Source organism: Octopus sinensis, linkage group LG2, assembly GCF_006345805.1.
Source record: "Octopus sinensis linkage group LG2, ASM634580v1, whole genome shotgun sequence".
NCBI lineage: Eukaryota > Metazoa > Mollusca > Cephalopoda > Octopoda > Octopodidae > Octopus > Octopus sinensis.
Window position 1 is genome coordinate 198,232,330 of NC_042998.1, and position 17,672 is coordinate 198,250,001.

General features: G+C 39.6%; 1 protein-coding gene across 2 annotated transcripts in view; it reads right to left on the reverse strand.

The window, feature by feature from the left end:
• Positions 1–17,672, reverse strand: part of LOC115232673 — a 294,183-nt gene that overhangs the window by 212,676 nt on the left and 63,835 nt on the right. The window lies entirely within an intron of this gene.

The window sequence follows — 17,672 nt, forward strand, 5'->3', positions numbered from 1 at the left end:
CTATCTTGCTCAGAACATTGACCTCCTGGAATCTGTCCAGAGGCGTGCAACCAAACGCATACCCTCCATCAGACACCTACCATATTCTGAGCACCTTGTTTCCCTGGGCATGGATTCACTGAAGCTCCGGCGTCTGGCGACGGACTTGGTAAACACCCACAAAGTTATCAACCACCTCACCAACAACAACACTGAACACCTTTTTGATCTCCACGTGTCTAACACACGTGGACATGCCTACAAAGTCAGAAAACAACACAGCTCCCATGACTTTCGGAAACATTTTTTCACGCTCAGAGTTGCTGAAGCATGGAACAAACTGCCTGCGTCAGTTGTTGACTGCCATGACACTGCATCCTTTAAGGCCCTCATGCTTTCCGAAATCCGCCGAAACTACACCTGATTATATATACACTTTAGATGAGTTGTAGTGCACCTGAGCACTGTACACAATGTTTATTATTATTATTATTATTATTATTATTATTATTATTATTATTATATCAGCCACATTAAACAGTATCATTTACCTCCATCACACCTGGTATATCATCTTCCTTAACCTTTGACCACATTACAGTCAACATCATACTGTAATAATTGAATTAATCTGTTGACATTAATGCGTGCTATCATCTCATGATGGCTGTTTGAAACCTTTAATATATTCAGCCAATATTTCCGCAAGCCCCAGGCTTTGTACTTACTCATAACTCTACTTTCTATAATGTTAATTAATGTGAGGTAAATTATTCCCTAGACACAGTAATAGTCTATCAAAGTTAATATTTCTCTGGGGATATGGTACATACATATCTGCCAGCTAGATAGACTGAGGTGTGCAGTACAAAGTGTTCTATACACAGACATAATGAAATACATACAGTAAATTTGAACCCATACATTATAAGCTGAAAGTCTGATAGACTAATTCATGTACATTTTATCTGTTTGATACTGAGAAAGGTGCTATAGTATCCACAACTTCTACAGGTCCTCTGAAGCACACAGGCCATCGTAGATGTTGTACAAAAAGCAAAATGAGGGGGCAACATATCTGTGGGCCAGAGGTTGGAGTGTGTTGCTTAGTGACATTGAGTATCCCTTTTTTGGAAGCAGTTTAGGGTATCAGTAGTGATGACCTTGAGGTTTATAGTTTGTGTGGTGTTGATACTAAGGAGAGACATACTGCAATAATATTTTCTTGACACGGGCAGTGATTATGTCATAACAAATAGCTTCCTAGATTCTTAACGTACTTTTGAGGCGAGCGAGGTTGAAAAGCTTGCCGTCCATTCTGTACGAGATCTCGATGCCAGGTGGAAGGTCATCTCGTATGATGTGCAACACTGTCGCGATAAAGGTCTGCAGAGCTGGAGGAGAAAAGATGACGACGGAAGGAGCGCCAACAACAACCACATGCGACTCTCCCTTCCGGCACTAGATGTCCGCACTGCGACCGATCTTTTTGAGCAAGAATTGGTCTTATCGGTCACCTACGGACTCACCAGTAAATTTGCACGAAGACCATCATCCTCGACCTTGAGGGATTGCCATAGTAGTAGTAGTAGATTCTTAACAAAGATTTGAAACTTAGCCTAGATTTTTCTACAAGTTCCTCCCCATTGTTCTTGACATTGGCACTTTATGAGAGTCAACTGTCACATTGAGATAATTCTTTAACTGGCTATTTCAGGCAAAACTTAGGTCATGGTAGATATGAGATGGAAAATTTTTTGTAGAGCCTGGCCTAATTTAGTTAGAAAAAACACATAGGGAACCCGGTCCTATCATTTTCACTTGGCCCTGAGTCAAAAAGAGTGCATCTATATCTTTCTCATCTCATGTCACGACAACTTTCACCCTCTCTACTTGTCTAAATTCTTTTACTCTTACTCTCTCCATCTATCCATTTCCCTGGCAGTCAACAAAAGATGAACTTGACAACCTACAGAATTGGTAACAGAATGGCAAATGTGTGGATAATATCAAGTTGAAGTATCTTTCATTGTAACAATGAAAATAAAGGACCATTTCAACAAATAAGCAATATGTTTCTTCCCCTCATTTACTTACTACTTACTATCAGTATAGCCCAGCGTTGCTCAGGCTTGTTTTCTTTTCGACCCTTTAGATTTGGAATTTTTGAAAAGTAAAAATTTTGCATTATGTAGATTGTTATTCTCTATAAGTGAACATTTTTCTGGTTGAAATACACCGAAAAATGGCGACACAGCAGTCAAAAAATCGTAAAAAGAAAGGGATTTTCATAGAAAAAAAGCACCTTTTTGATGTAAATAATTTTTGGTGTTAACATGGTCCGATTTGAATTTTTTTTCTACGGAAGGAAGAGCAAGCCTTCTTCTATCATACTCTCAATTCTGGTCAACTTGCGCCACAGGGTCTCGGAGGAGATAGTGTTAGTTGAAGGCTACCAAACCTGCCATACCCAGACAACTTCAGCTTTAGATATAGAGATAAATCGTTACGTTCTTTCTGCAGTTGAAGGAGTCAAAGTAGGAATAAATCTGCTGGAGAAAGTTTTCTAAATATCTGGTTATGAGTTCAGAGAAATTTCATGCAAAGATTTTAGGTTGAACCATCTCAAATATAGGAGCAAAACACCATTGTGGGTCTCACCTGAGCCTTGTGTAAAGTCAATATTTGTTGAAGGATAAAATATTTTCTGGCTCTGAATAGGAGAACTAGTTGCCATGACACAGACTTTGCAATGTAATCCTCAATAATGGTGAAGCCTAGCACTAGTAGTGTCTTTGAAGGTTCTAGTTGTGTGCTGTTTGTGTTTAGGAAGGGTGAAATGCAATCATATTTTCTTGATAAGTGCAATAACTCTGTATTTTTGCTGTTTAACCCTTTCGTTACCATATTTATTTTGAGATGCGCTGTGTTTCTTACAATTAATTTTAAATATAACAACGAATTTAGTAAAATAACTTAGTTATCATTAAGCTAGTGTTAGGGACATAAATCGTGACTAAGGTTTGGTGGAAGATTTTAATGCAGAATTTTTGAAAATGAAACATTTGTACTACAGAGCCAGAGGCGGTTTCAGGCGGGTTGGTAATGAAAGGGTTAAGGAGACAAGAATGGCTTGATTTTACTGGAGGCTGTTTTCAAGGTTTCTGTTCATGAGTTTGGGTCAATTTGGCGCAAAGTATCTAGGTTGTGTGTAAATGATGCATGAGTATGGAAAGTTATAGAAGAATGAAACCTGGTGTCACCTACATAGGAATAGGGATTGCTGGAAGCAATGGCAAATAATCATTTTTAAAGAGGAGTATTGGAGTATGAGAAACCAGAAACCCTTTCTCATTTAACCAATATCTTATCCATTCAGATATTGTGCAGGGCCTTGCCATGAAACCTTTAGCTATGAGTTTAAAATTCTAGTTAAGACAGGTATTTATACACACACATAGTGCCCTGATACATCTTTATATATAAAAGAGAGGTTGTGTGTCTGTCTCCTACGATTTAGATTCCTAACTACTCCCACATTTTGCGGTGCAGTGTAACCAAAAGCGGGTATCTTATAGTCGTGATTCATATCGAGCCCTTCTGGGTATTAGCGCGCGTCTACGATGAGTCTACGATTTAAAAAAAAAATTACCATCATTTTTTCCCATTTTTAATGCATTTTTTTCTATTATATAAGGGAAGTAACTCTCTAAAAATGTATTATTAAATCTCAGCACATAAAAAGCTACAGTAACCCCCCCCCCCTTTGTGGTTAGCCATATTGAGATGGCTATTATACTTTACATCTCTAAAAATGCTTATATAGTTATTTCCCTTACAAACCCGAGCAACGCCAGGCAATACTGCTAGTTAGCAATAAAGTAGGTTAGCGCAATGATTTCCAGTCTTTGGCTATTCACGTTGACAGTCAATTAACTCCCATCAAAAGCATACATTTAACTCCTCATTCTTCTACCTGAGAGTAAAGTCCAGCCTCACATGACCACCTCCTTGGTGAGCCAGAAAGCCAGGTAAAATCGAATTACTTTGAGATAATGACAGTGAAGAGTTGACTTGTGAGATCTCACAGCTGTTGATGGAGAAGTTGTTTACTTTAGACATATCATTATTAAGTCAGTCCTATTATTAATAGCTACTCACTTACATGAAGCACAGTGGCTGTGTGATTAATATACTGGAAGAACTGTGGAAGCACTCCGTCGGTTACGACGATGAGGGTTCCGGTTGATCCGATCAACGGAACAGCCTGCTCGTGAAATTAACGTGTAAGTAGCTGACCACTCCACAGACACGTGCACCCTTAACGTAGTTCTCGGGGATATTCAGCGTGACACAGAGAGTGACAAGGCCGGCCCCTTGAAATACAGGTACAACAGAAACAGGAAGTAAGAGTGAGAGAAAGTTGTGGTGAAAGAGTACAGTAGGGATCACCACCATCCCCTGCCGAAGCCTCGTGGAGCTTTAGGTGTTTTTGCTCAATAAACACTCACAACGCCCGGTCTGGAATCGAAACCGCGATCCTACGACCACGAGTCCGCTGCCCTAACCACTGGGCCATTGCGCCTCCTTCCATCCCCTGCCAGAGCCTCGTGGAGCTTTTTAGGTGTTTTCGCTCAATAAACACTCACAATGCCCGGTCTGGGAATTGAAACCGCGATCCTATGACCGCGAGTCCGCTGCCCTAACCACTGGGCCACTGCGTCTCCATGATTAATATACTGGACTAAAGAACTGCAAAATAATTGAACTCAAACACTGCTATACCAATTGTGGTGGTACTATTGCTATCATTGGATATCTCCCATCAGTTCTGCTTACATAAACTTAAGGTATAGTGATGGTTGATCAAACATTTAGCAGTAACTTCCATGTTCACTTAACACATACATCTTCAGTCAATATCAATAGGTTTACTCTTTTACTCTTTTACTTGTTTCAGTCATTTGACTGCGGCCATGCTGGAGCAGCGCCTTTAGTCGAGCAACTCGACCCCGAGACTTATTCTTTTTGTAAGCCCAGTACTTATTCTATCGGTCTCCTTTTGCCGAACCGCTAAGTAACGGGGACATAAACTCACCAGCATCGGTTGTCAAGCAATGCTAGGGGAACAAACACAGACACACAAACACACACACATACATATATACGACAGGCTTCTTTCAGTTTCCGTCTACCAAATCCACTCACAAGGCATTGGTCGGCCCGGGGCTATAGCAGAAGACACTTGCCCAAGATGCCACGCAGTGGGACTGAACCTGGAACCATGTGGTTGGTTAGCAAGCTTCTTACCACACAGCCACTCCTGATTATTTTCTATTTATATAAGGCATAATTCAGTATTTTGTCAGCAATGCGATCTGATACAACATAGGACATGTAATAAGCTTTAGAATTGTAAACGTTTCCATTTTAAACTAGGTAAGGAGTTTATTACAGATTTCGTTATTACATTCAACAGGTTAGCCTACTTTGTGAAATCTAACCCCGCCTTTCTCACTCTCTCTTTCTGGCCTCATAGTCAATGTACAGTGATTTTAGTAAGCCAAGCCTGTTAGTTACCCTGTAAGCTGAGAATAGGTAATACATATTATATTTAAGCAGAAAGCCATAGGAAAGTCAACCAAGTGTGAAAATACAAATTCTAAGAAGACAAAATACAAATATATCCTTGGATTCCTTGATGCATGGAAAAGTTGATGTAAGACATCAGGAATGTCAAAACAAAATTAAATTTGTATAAGTCATTAGCGTGTTTAGATAATGAAAGGTATTCAAGTGATACTTTTATTTCAGCTATAATGATTATTCTTTTTATCTGTTTTTATTCATGGTTTAAAAGAGTTTTTTTTTCATAATAAGATAACATACATAATGGGAAAATATACACAAAAAGATTCAATGTGAACAAATGCTACGTAACAAAATTTCGAACAATATTTGTAGATCCTAAAATTTCTAAGCATGCGTATCTTTTATCTTTTACTTGTTTCAATTAATTTTCAAGGGTTTTGGTCAAATAAATTAGCCCTAGTACTTATTCTATTGGTCTCTTCTGTCAAACTGTTAAGCTACAGTGTAATAAACAAACCAACACCAGTTGCCAAGTGGTGGTGGAAGACAAACACAAAGACATACAAATATATACATATATATATATATATATAATCATCATCCTCATCATCATCATTTAATGTCCGTTTTCCATGCTAGCATGGGTTGAATGGTTCGACTGGGGTCTGGGAAGCCATGGAGGCTGCACCAGGCTCCAGTCTGATCTGGCAGTGTTTCTACAGCTGGATGCCCTTCCTAACGCCAACTACTCCGTGAGTGTAATGGGTACTTTTTACGTGCCATCAGCACAGGTGCCAGGGGAGGCTGGCAATGGCCACGATCAGGTGGTGCTTTTTACATACCACCAGCACGGAAACCAGTCAAGGCAGCACTGGCATCGGCCACGTTTAGATGGTGCTTTTTATGTACCACTGGCATAGGAATCACAACTACAATTCCATTTGACTTTTTTATGTTGATCAAATGGAATTGTAGTTGTGATACCTGTGCTATATACATATATATATATATATATATAGGCGCAGGAGTGGCTGTGTGGTAAGTACATTGCTAACCAACCACATGGTTCCGGGTTCAGTCCCACTGCGTGGCATCTTGGGCAAGTGTCTGCTACTATAGCCCCGGGCTGACCAATGCCTTGTGAGTGGATTTGGTAGACGGAAACTGAAAGAAGCCTGTCGTATATATGTATATATATGCGTGTGTATGTTTGTGTGTCTGTGTTTGTCCCTCTAGCATTGCTTGACAACCGATGCTGGTGTGTTTACGTCCCCGTCAGTTAGCGGTTCAGCAAAAGAGACCGATAGAATAAGTACTGGGCTTACAAAGAATAAGTCCCATGTTCGAGTTGCTCGATTAAAGGCGGTGCTCCAGCATGGCCACAGTCAAATGACTGAAACAAGTAAAAGAGTAATATATATATATATATATCAAGAGAGAGAGAGACCATAGGAAAAGGTGCTCCGTTGTATTTGTTATGACTTTTTAATAACAGAGTTCAAATCTTGTGGTTTCAAATCTTGCCTTTCAGACTTATAGAGTTTGATAACATAAATACCAATCAAATACAGTGGAAGTGGTAGGAATAATCTAATTATCAATTCCCTGATCTTATACCTGTGTTAGGAATCATCCTGATTATTATCTAAATTCTTGTCATGAAGCAGCAAATGATTATCAATTTAAACCAGATTACCTGCAAAAGAGTTCAGTTTGCCCCTTCATTTGGTACAGGTGAGGACATCACATCATGTCAGTTGTGTCATACCAAGATTCTCAGCCTTTTCACACACACACACACACATGGAGGCTAGAGTCATGAGGCACAAGGCCCATTTTTGTAAACTCAAATATTGTCAATCCCATTGACATTAGTATATGATGGTACTTATATTATCTAACCAAAAACAGAATTTAAAAACAGGCAAAACTGGTTCTTAAAAACAAGGACCTGAAATCAGAAACAATGGCCCTTAAACAACAAAATTTGATGTCAGAAATACTACAGTCTACAAGCGTTATATGTCAAAATCACAGGCTCATCATCATCATCATCGTTTAACATCCGTTTTCCATGCTAGCATGGGGTGGATGGCTCGACCGGGGTCTGGTAAGCCAGAAGGCTGCACCAGGCTCCAGTCTGATCTGGCAGGGTTTCTACGGCTGGATGCCTTTCCTAATGCTAACCACTCTGAGAGTGCAGTGGGTGCTTTTTACGTTCCACTGGCACAGGTGCCAGGCGAGGCTGGCAACAGCCATGATCAGTTGCTGCTTTTTACGTGCCACCGGCACAGGTGCCAGGCAAGGCTGGCAACGGCCATGATCGGTTGGTGCTTTTTATGTGCCACCGGCTCATAAAAACAAAATCTGAAATAAAGGATAACGGCTTTTAACAACAAGAATTTCATGTTAGAAAATCTGAACAATAAAACTGGCTGGCACAAACAACAAAAGCTCAAAAGCTCAGAGCAATACTGGCCACGCCTAACAGCAGAGTAATGAAAACAGAAATACTGACATCCGAACAATGACAAGCTGAAAAACTGAAACACTGTATCCAGGTCTTAATAGGAATAATAAAAATTCCTAACTATTAAGGTGAGATAGTGCATTGCTTGTAGTTACGAATGCTGCTGTTTCAATACTGTACAGTATATCAACAGCGTTGGTAATTATTTGGGTGCTGACCCACTTTCAACTATTTACATTTGTGATTGAATATATGGGAGGGATGGCATGGCTATTAATAGTTAATTTCCTGCCCAGACAATCGGCATGAACCTAGACATGCACACACACACACACACAGATATATATCATCATCATCATCGTTTAACGTCCGTTTTCCATGCTAGCACGGGTTGGACGGTTCGACCGGGGTCTGGGAAGCCAGGAGGCTGCACCAGGCTCCGGTCTGATATGGCAGTGTTTCTACAGCTATGTATATGCATAGTGGAGGCGCAATGGCCCAGTGGTTAGGGCAGCGGACTCGCGGTCATAGGATCGCAGTTTCAATTCCCAGACCGGGCGTTGTGAGTGTTTATTGAACGAAAACACCTAAAGCTCCACGAGGCTCCAGCAGGGGGTGGTGGCGACCCCTGCTGTACTCTTTCACCACAACTTTCTCTCACTCTTACTTCCTGTTTCTGTTGTACCTGTATTTCAAAGGGACGGCCTTGTCACTCTCTGTGTCACGCTGAATATCCCCGAGAACTACGTTAAGGATACACACGTTAATTTCACGAGCAGGCTGTTCCGTTGATTCGGATCAACCGGAACCCTCATCGTCGTAACCGACGGAGTGCTTCCATCCATCCATGTATATGCATATATATATATACATTAAGGTACAAGAATGGCAGTGTGGTTAAGCAGCTTGTTTCCCAGCCATGAAGTCTTGGGTTCAGTCCCATTGCATGGCACCTTGGGCAAGTGTCTTCTACCAAAAGCCCTGGGACTGCCGTAGCTTCGTGAGCAGGTTTAGTAAGTAGAAACTGAAAGAAGCTTCTAGCATGCATGTGCTTGTATCCTTGTCTTAGTATCATATGAAGGCTGTAAACAAGCAAGTGATGTTTTTCATTGCAAGTATTCTGTGCAAAACACATCTGATCAAAAGGAAATATTGAGGGTTGGTAACAGGAAGACCATCCGGCAATATAAAATCCATAAAACTTCTGCCTGATCCATGCAAGTGTGGAAACATAGACATTGAGCAATGACGATGATGACAATGATGATGGTATATATACACTCATCATCCTCATCATCGTTTAACGTCTGCTTTCCATGCTAGCATGGGTTGGACGATTTTGACTGAGGACTGGCGAACCAGATGGCTGCACCAGGCTCCAATCTTGATCTGGCAGAGTTTCTACAGCTGGATGCCCTTCCTAATGCCAACCACTCCAAGAGTGCAGTGGGTGCTTTTACGTGCCACCAGCACTGGCAACGGCCTCGCATTAAGGAAATCCTCCTATGCATTTTCCACATTTAGCAGCATTTCACAGTGGCCCTTCCATGCCTTTTCTTCTGCAGACTCACTAAGTGCAAGTGTACCCATCATCCATTCAAACACACTTCTCTCCTTTAACCTCACAATTTTCTCAAACACTGTTTAGCAATCTGGAACACCTCAGGCCTCTGGTTCTCATGCCGCAGAACACTCACGAATTTCATCCTTTCTATTTCCTCTCTTATAACTCTGTGTGTGTGTATGTTTGTGTAATATGCACACACACAAATATATCTACATATATACATATACAGATGTGTGTATCTGTGTGCATGTGTGTGTTTGTGTGTGTACATGTATATATGTATATAATGATTACACAAGAAAAGAAAAATAAAAGTGATTGATTTAATTATCCCATCTTTTTCATACATTACGTTGGAGCGAAATTACTGAGCACAATTTCTTCAGAAGGTAAATAATTAAATGAATGCAAAAATATTTCAAAGAAACTGCTTACATCATAAGAAATGCTAAGAAAATGGTAATAGACACAGTGTCTACTTCAAAGAGGCTGGAAGTAGTTGTATTGTACGTATATCAACAGAATTATCGACAATAAACCTGCATGTCACCGACAGGCAAAGCAACTAATCTATGACATTGTAAGGATTCTAGGATCAAATTGCTGGAAGTTATACACTAGCCAAAAGAAAAAAAAAAGAAATATAAATAATGCGTTGATGAGAAAACAAAACAAACACAAGAGTGTAGGCTTGAATAGTATACTGAACAAGTATATAGATATGTTGATACAAACACATATTTGAATACACACAGCCATATGTCCACACACATATATATATATATATATTTGTAAAAAAGAAGTTTGAAAATGCCACTATATTAGATAAATTTTAATTTTCTTTTGAATTTTACATGTTTTGGTTCTTGAAAAAACGAACCTTATATATATATATATGTATATATATATATATATATATATATATTATATATATACAATACATATAATATAATTAGTTCAATAAAATCAATAAATTTCATCTAGTAGTCTTTCGGTATGAAAGGACCATATTCGGTAAAAATTATATAATTATAATAAAAGGGTTATTTGCAACTAGTTGCTTAAACCACATACCGAAAATATTTTGAGTATGTGGTTTAAGCAACTAGTTGCAAATAACCCTTTAATTATAATTATATATATATATACATATATATATATCACCGTAACCAACCAGGCTATCAGATGTTGCTACACATCGCTGGTCACAATGTGCTTCGCATTGTTTTAGCCTTCAAATGACGCTACCCCGCTGGCTAAGCGAGCAGGCCAACAGAAGAAAGAATGAGAGAAAGTTGTGGTGAAAGAGTACAGCAGGGATCGACACCCAATCCCCCTGCCGGAGCCTCGTGGAGCTTTAGGCGTTTTCGCTCAATAAACACTCACAATGCCCAGTCTGAGAATCGAAACCGCAATCCTACGACCGCTAGTCTGCTGCCCTAACCACTGGGCCATTGCGCCTCCATATATATATATATATATATAACTGGCACTCTGTTGGTTACAACAGCAAGGGTTCCAGTTGATCCAATCAACGGAACAGCCTACTTGTGAAATTACCAAATGGGATAATAAGCAATGCAGTATTAGCCCATGCTTCCACAGAAGATTGGAAATGAACGTCACCACTTGTATGACGGTGAAGCTCGTTTACAGCTATTGTGCAATGTCAAGGCAAGGAAACGCACACATACATGTTTGTATGTATGTATGTATGTATGTATGCATGTACGTATGTATGTATGTATGTATGTATGTATGTACATGCAGTGGGCTTCTTTCAGTTTCCTGCATACCAAATCTACTCACAAGGCTTTGGTTGCACCAAAGTTACAGTAGAAGACATACGCCACACAGTGGGACTGAACCTGATACCATGTGGTAGGGAAGCAAACATCTTAATTCCACACCTATGCCTACAATACATACTAGTGTGGTACCCATCAAAAAAGGAAAAGGTTCAGTTCTCCTTAACTCCAAAGTTTTACTCCAAAATTCCCTCTTCTTCAGTTTTGTCTCTTTCACTTATTCCTCTTACCTCTACTCATGCTCCTTCATTGTTCTCCCATGCCTCAATAATTTTTCACTTTCTGAAATTTTACCTCCTTTTCCTTTCTCAATGTCTTTCCTTTTTACACACCCTTTGACCGCATACATCACATCCTCTTTCTCTCTTTCTACCTCTGTCATTTTTTCACTCTGAACCTTTGTTATTTTATTGCATTACCCCTATAAGTACCCTCTCTATCTTGACCCCTGTAAGTACCCTCTCCATCTTGACCCCTATAAGTACCCTCTCTATCTTGATCCCTGTAAGTACCCTCTCTATCTTGACCCCTGTAAGTACCCCCTCTATCTTGACCCCTGTAAGTACCCCCTCTATCTTGACCCCTGTAAGTACCCACTCTATCTTGACCCCTGTAAGTACTCTCTCTATCTTGACCCCTCTAAGTACCCTCTCTATCTTGACCCCTGTAAGTACCCCCTCTATCTTGATCCCTGTAAGTACCCCTTCTATCTTGACCCCTGTAAGTACCCTCTCTATCTTGACCCCTGTAAGTACCCTCTCTATCTTGACCCCTGTAAGTACCCTCTCTATCTTGATCCCTGTAAGTACCCTCTCCATCTTGACCCCTGTAAGTACTCTCTCTATCTTGACCCCTCTAAGTACCCTCTCTATCTTGACCCCTGTAAGTACCCCCTCTATCTTGATCCCTGTAAGTACCCCTTCTATCTTGACCCCTGTAAGTACCCTCTCTATCTTGACCCCTGTAAGTACCCTCTCTATCTTGACCCCTGTAAGTACCCTCTCTATCTTGATCCCTGTAAGTACCCTCTCCATCTTGACCCCTGTAAGTACTCCTATCTTGATCCCTGTAAGTACCCTCTCCATCTTGATCCCTGTAAGTACCCTCTCTATCTTGATCCCTTTAAGTACCCTCTCTATCTTGACACCTGTAAGTACCCTCTCTATCTGGATCCCTGTAAGTACTCTCTCTATCTGGATCCCTGTAAGTACCCTCTCTATCTTGACCCCTCTAAGTACCCTCTCTATCTTGACCCCTGTAAGCACCCTCTCTATCTTGACCCCTGTAAGTACCCTCTCTATCTTGACCCCTGTAAGTACCCCCTCTATCTTGACCCCTGTAAGTATCCTCTCTATCTTGACCCCTCTAAGTACCCTCTCTATCTTGTTTCCACCTCTCCTCTGTGGCTATTGCCTTTTGTCTTTCACCTTTTCTATCTCACTCTATACTCTGCTGTCTGCTTGCATAATTCTCTGTTTCAATGCAGCTAGCTGCTAGTTCTCTCTGTCTCTCTCAGTCTCCTATATATATCAACCATCTAACAAACAATAACTCTGAGCACCTTTTCAAACTCCACCCGTCTAACACCCGTGGACATATTTACAAAGTCAGAAAACAGCACAGCTCCTTCCATGACTTTCAGAAACATTTTTTCACGCTAAGAGTTGCTGAAGCATGGAACAAACTGCCGGCATCAGTTGTTAGTTGTCGGAGCACTGCATCCTTCAAAACTTCCATGCTTCCTGAGATTCGTCAACACTACACCTGATTTTCTCCCCTCCATACACACACAAGCATGTATCAGACTCATACGTTGTTCGCTTCCCAGACATTTGTACATTACTGCGTATACTCTATACGCACTTTCTGACAAGTTGTGGTGCACCTGAGCACTGTATACAATAATTTCATTATTATATCAATTTATCTATCTATATGTCATTATAAGACTTCTTTTCTCTCTCTTTCACTTCTCACAGCCACTGATTTCTCCTTCAAGCATGACACAAGGCAGGAACATAAGAAGCAAAAAATTGACACACTACTTGGAAATATATATATAAAGGTACATATGTATGTGTACATTAAAGAATGTGTAAGTGGCTTCAGGCATGTCAAATATTTAAGAAATTTATCTTTTAGTTATAAAATTTCAGGTTTGATTTCATTGCACGACATCTTGGGCAAGTATCTTCTTACCATATCTTTGAGTCAACCAAAGCTTTGTTTGTGAAATTGAGTAGGAGGAAAAAAAGACCATACAAAGGCCTATAAGGTGAGCTGCTTTTGTAATTCTAAGGCTAGTCTTTATTGTACATTGTAGCAGTCCGATTCTTCCTAGTGGTTATGTGAAGGCTGCACATATCTCTTTATTACTCGGCCACTTACTAACTCAGTATGTAGTTCACTTGAGTATTCAAAAGAATCCTCATTTTTGAAACAGATGGAAGTATTTTTACTACATTTACCTTCAGATCTAGTGAAGTCAGCAAAGGAAAATGAGACTATTGTGCTTTCCCTCTTTACTATTATGCGCCTTCACTATTAGTGAAGGCGCATGGCTCAGTGGTTAGAGCGTCGAGCTTACGATCGTGAGGTTGTCAGCTCGAATCCCGGACCGGGCTGCGTGTTGTGTTCTTGAGCAAGACACTTTATCTCATGTTGCTCCAGTTCACTCAGCTGTAGAAATGAGTTGTGATGTCACGGGTGCCAAGCTGTATCGACCCCTTTGCCTTTCCCTTGGATAACACTGGTGGCGTGGAGAGGGGAGGCTGGTATGCATGGGCAACTGCTAGTCTTCCATAAACCACCTTGCCCAGACTTGTGACTAGGAGGGTAACTTCCTAGGTACAATCCCATGGTCAGTGTCGTGACCGAAGGGGGTCCTATATCCTACTATTAGTAAATATGTGTAGATATATAAATAAACAGCTTTGACAAACAAACACACAATTTTCAATGATGTTTCGTTTTGTGATCCAGAAAGTGAAATGACTGAAGTCAGCAAGGATTGGCATAATAAAAATGAAAGTAGAATAATGCTTGGTAGTACTCGACTAAATTCAACAATGAAATGAAACTGGGAGATTAGTTTTCTCTGAATACAAAAGTTGAGCTGACCGAAAAGAATTATGGAATCTTTTCGGTTTGAACGGCAGTTTTTTAAAATAATTTCCACGTAACTAAACACTTTTAAACTTCATATACTGGTAGAATGTGTTTATAAAACATCTTTTTCTCTTGGCTTTATTGAGAAAATTCTATAGTTTGTAAGACATTTATTGTTGCTTTTTTCTTCAATTTCTGCAATTTCAACCAATCAATGACCGTCTATTGAGGTGAAAACATTCTGTGCCGTATGAATATGTCCCTCATTTAAGAAACAGATTGGGTCTATTTACATTTCTGAAGAAAAAAAGATACCCTTCCTCCACCCCTAACCCTAACTCTAGCCCTAACCCTAAAATAGATTAAAATGCAATAGATCGATACTAGGGTCATAATTATGGGTGACAATTTCATATAACACCGCTAGAAAAAAATGCCGTTCAAACCGAAAAGATCCGAATTATGTTGCAAAGGATATTTGTATTAATACGAACACTGAAAGGACATTTAACTTCTTTGCATCACTGCAATTCATTCATAATTTATCAGTGTGCAATAAGGAACCAATGCAAATAGTTGATCCCACTCGTGTTCAGATGGAACAGCTTGGAGGAGTCAAATATGCAGGCATTATCAAAGTATTAAACCAGATTCTTTCTTCTCTAAATGCTATATACCCCATTGCCTCACCCTGAAGGGTTTATGTATTGGTAGGCAGCAGCTGATTGCAAATATGTTGTTACAGAGCAGGTAGGTATCAGTAGTGAAGCAATAATTATAACCGGTATAGCTATTTCTGAGATGTATGTATTATGTGGTATGTCAACCATCCTGTATATTGTTAAAAATGGTTTACACAATTTATAAATGCTTTCCACAGTATTATCCCATTTAATTCTTATATTTTAGTTTATTATTAAATTAAACGAATTATAATAAAATAATTCAAAATCAATTTGCAAAAAATCGAATTTTACATTTACCGTTTTGTCACATGAGTTTGCCTCAATTTTTACATAATTTTGAAGAAAAGAATTCTTTCATTTTCCATTCAGTTTCTGCTGACTTCAGTATTTCGTTTTCTGGATCACAAAACCAAACATCAGCCTAGCCTCTTAATCTATGCCAAGAGAACGTTATATGGGTGAATGACAATATATAACTAATATTAAGGCAGAGGGCTGACAGAAACGTTAGCACGCCGGGCGAAATGTGTAGCTGTATTTTGTCTGCCACTACGATCTGAGTTCAAATTCTGCAGAGGTCGACTTTGCCTTTCATCCTTTCGGGGTCGATAAATTAAGTACCAGTTACGCACTGGGGTCGATGTAATCGAATTAGTCCCTTTGTCTGTCCTTGTTTGTCCCCTCTATGTTTAGCCCCTTGTGGGTAGTAAAAGAAATAGGTATTTCGTCTGTCGTTACGTTCTGAGTTCAAATTCCGCCGAGGTCGACTTTGTCTTTCATCCTTTCGGGGTCGATAAATTAAGTACCAGTTACGCACTGGGGTCGAGGTAATCAACTTAATCCGTTTGTCTGCCCTTTTGTCCCCTCTGTGTTTAGCCCCTTGTGGGTAGTAAAAGAAATAGGTATTTCGTCTGTCGTTACGTTCTGAGTTCAAATTCCGCCGAGGTCGACTTTGCCTTTCATCCTTTTGGGGTCGATAAATAAAGTACCAGTTTCGCACTGAGGTCGATGTAATCGACTTGATCCCTTTGTCTGTCCTTGTTTGTCAGCCCCTTGTGGGCAGTAAAGAATTAAATATATAGCTAATATACACACGTCTTTGAAAACATAAATGTATGCTTTTGTACACGTAGTATTTGACGGAATCTTCTGTCGAAAACGACGTGTGAATGCTCAACTTTTGCCGAACGAACAGCATAAATGATTTGTTTTATAGTGACCGAAGGTATGTGCTACACATTAGCTCGCTCCCTTTGTCAAAATCGACCCTGAACAGGTGCACAGTGTATATTACACGTCCCTAACTACTAGGCCATATACCCTCACACAGTATGTACACTTACATAAATACATGCCTCTATAACTTCACAGACAAAAGCATGCTGACATACCTTTACACATACACACTATACATGAGTTTTAGTAATTCACTTCAAACTAAAATATTATAGGGATCTTTTCACTTTGACCGGCAGATTTTTAAAATAATTTCTTTGTAACCAAACACTTTTAAACTTCAGTGAAAAGATCCTATTATAGTAATTCCTCAGAAAGATAGGTTTCATTAAGGGATAAAACGAGCGACGTTCATAACTTCTTTATAGGCCACAAAGGAGAGAAACTTGCACCGAAAGATGTAATGTCTCCTATCAGCTTTCTTCGAATATATGAAATTTTGTTTGTTGTACCTGAACACCTGTTGTAATAAATTCAAAACTAACAATATTCTACTTCGTTGATACTCCAGGGTAAAGAAGATCCGAGCCGAGCTGATTTAGATAGTACTACTGTTTGCTTTAGGAACATATACGGGTACTTATGTGTTTGTATGGGGTGCCTTGTTTGACAAATTTAAATTGTCAGTGGTTTAGAAAGGTTAAGGGAAAACAGCTGAAACTAGACTGGATGTAAGGAACTTTTAGGGACGTGTTTATAATCCCGATTACATCCATCTATATACACACACACATATATATACACACGTACATGCATACACCACAGTGAACATTTCTAATGCATATATACTGAACATGGTTATGATTTGCACAAGAATGCAAGGAAATAGCGGTGTACACAAGGAGGAGAAAAGGTAAAGGGAGTACTCAAAATTAAAAATAAAATTATACATTGATATTTTATGGAGAGCAGGAACTTCCCAAACTGTTACACCCAATTTTCCGTTTCAGAAATTCAGACAATCAGAAACGAGAAATTCGATTTGTGATGAATTTAGCTTCCAACGTGTACATAAAATCAAAGATATGTAAACGGATACCCAGGGAGATAAAGTTGATTTTATAACACACACATAACACGTCTATAGACACACCTAGAGGGGCCCAATTGTGTAGGTATGTCTAATTCCTCTCCCACATTCGCAAAAAAAAAATTTCACAACAGATTTCCATATAATCGGAATGTACATTAATCTGAACGGTATTTATGGAAAATTCCATTTAAAA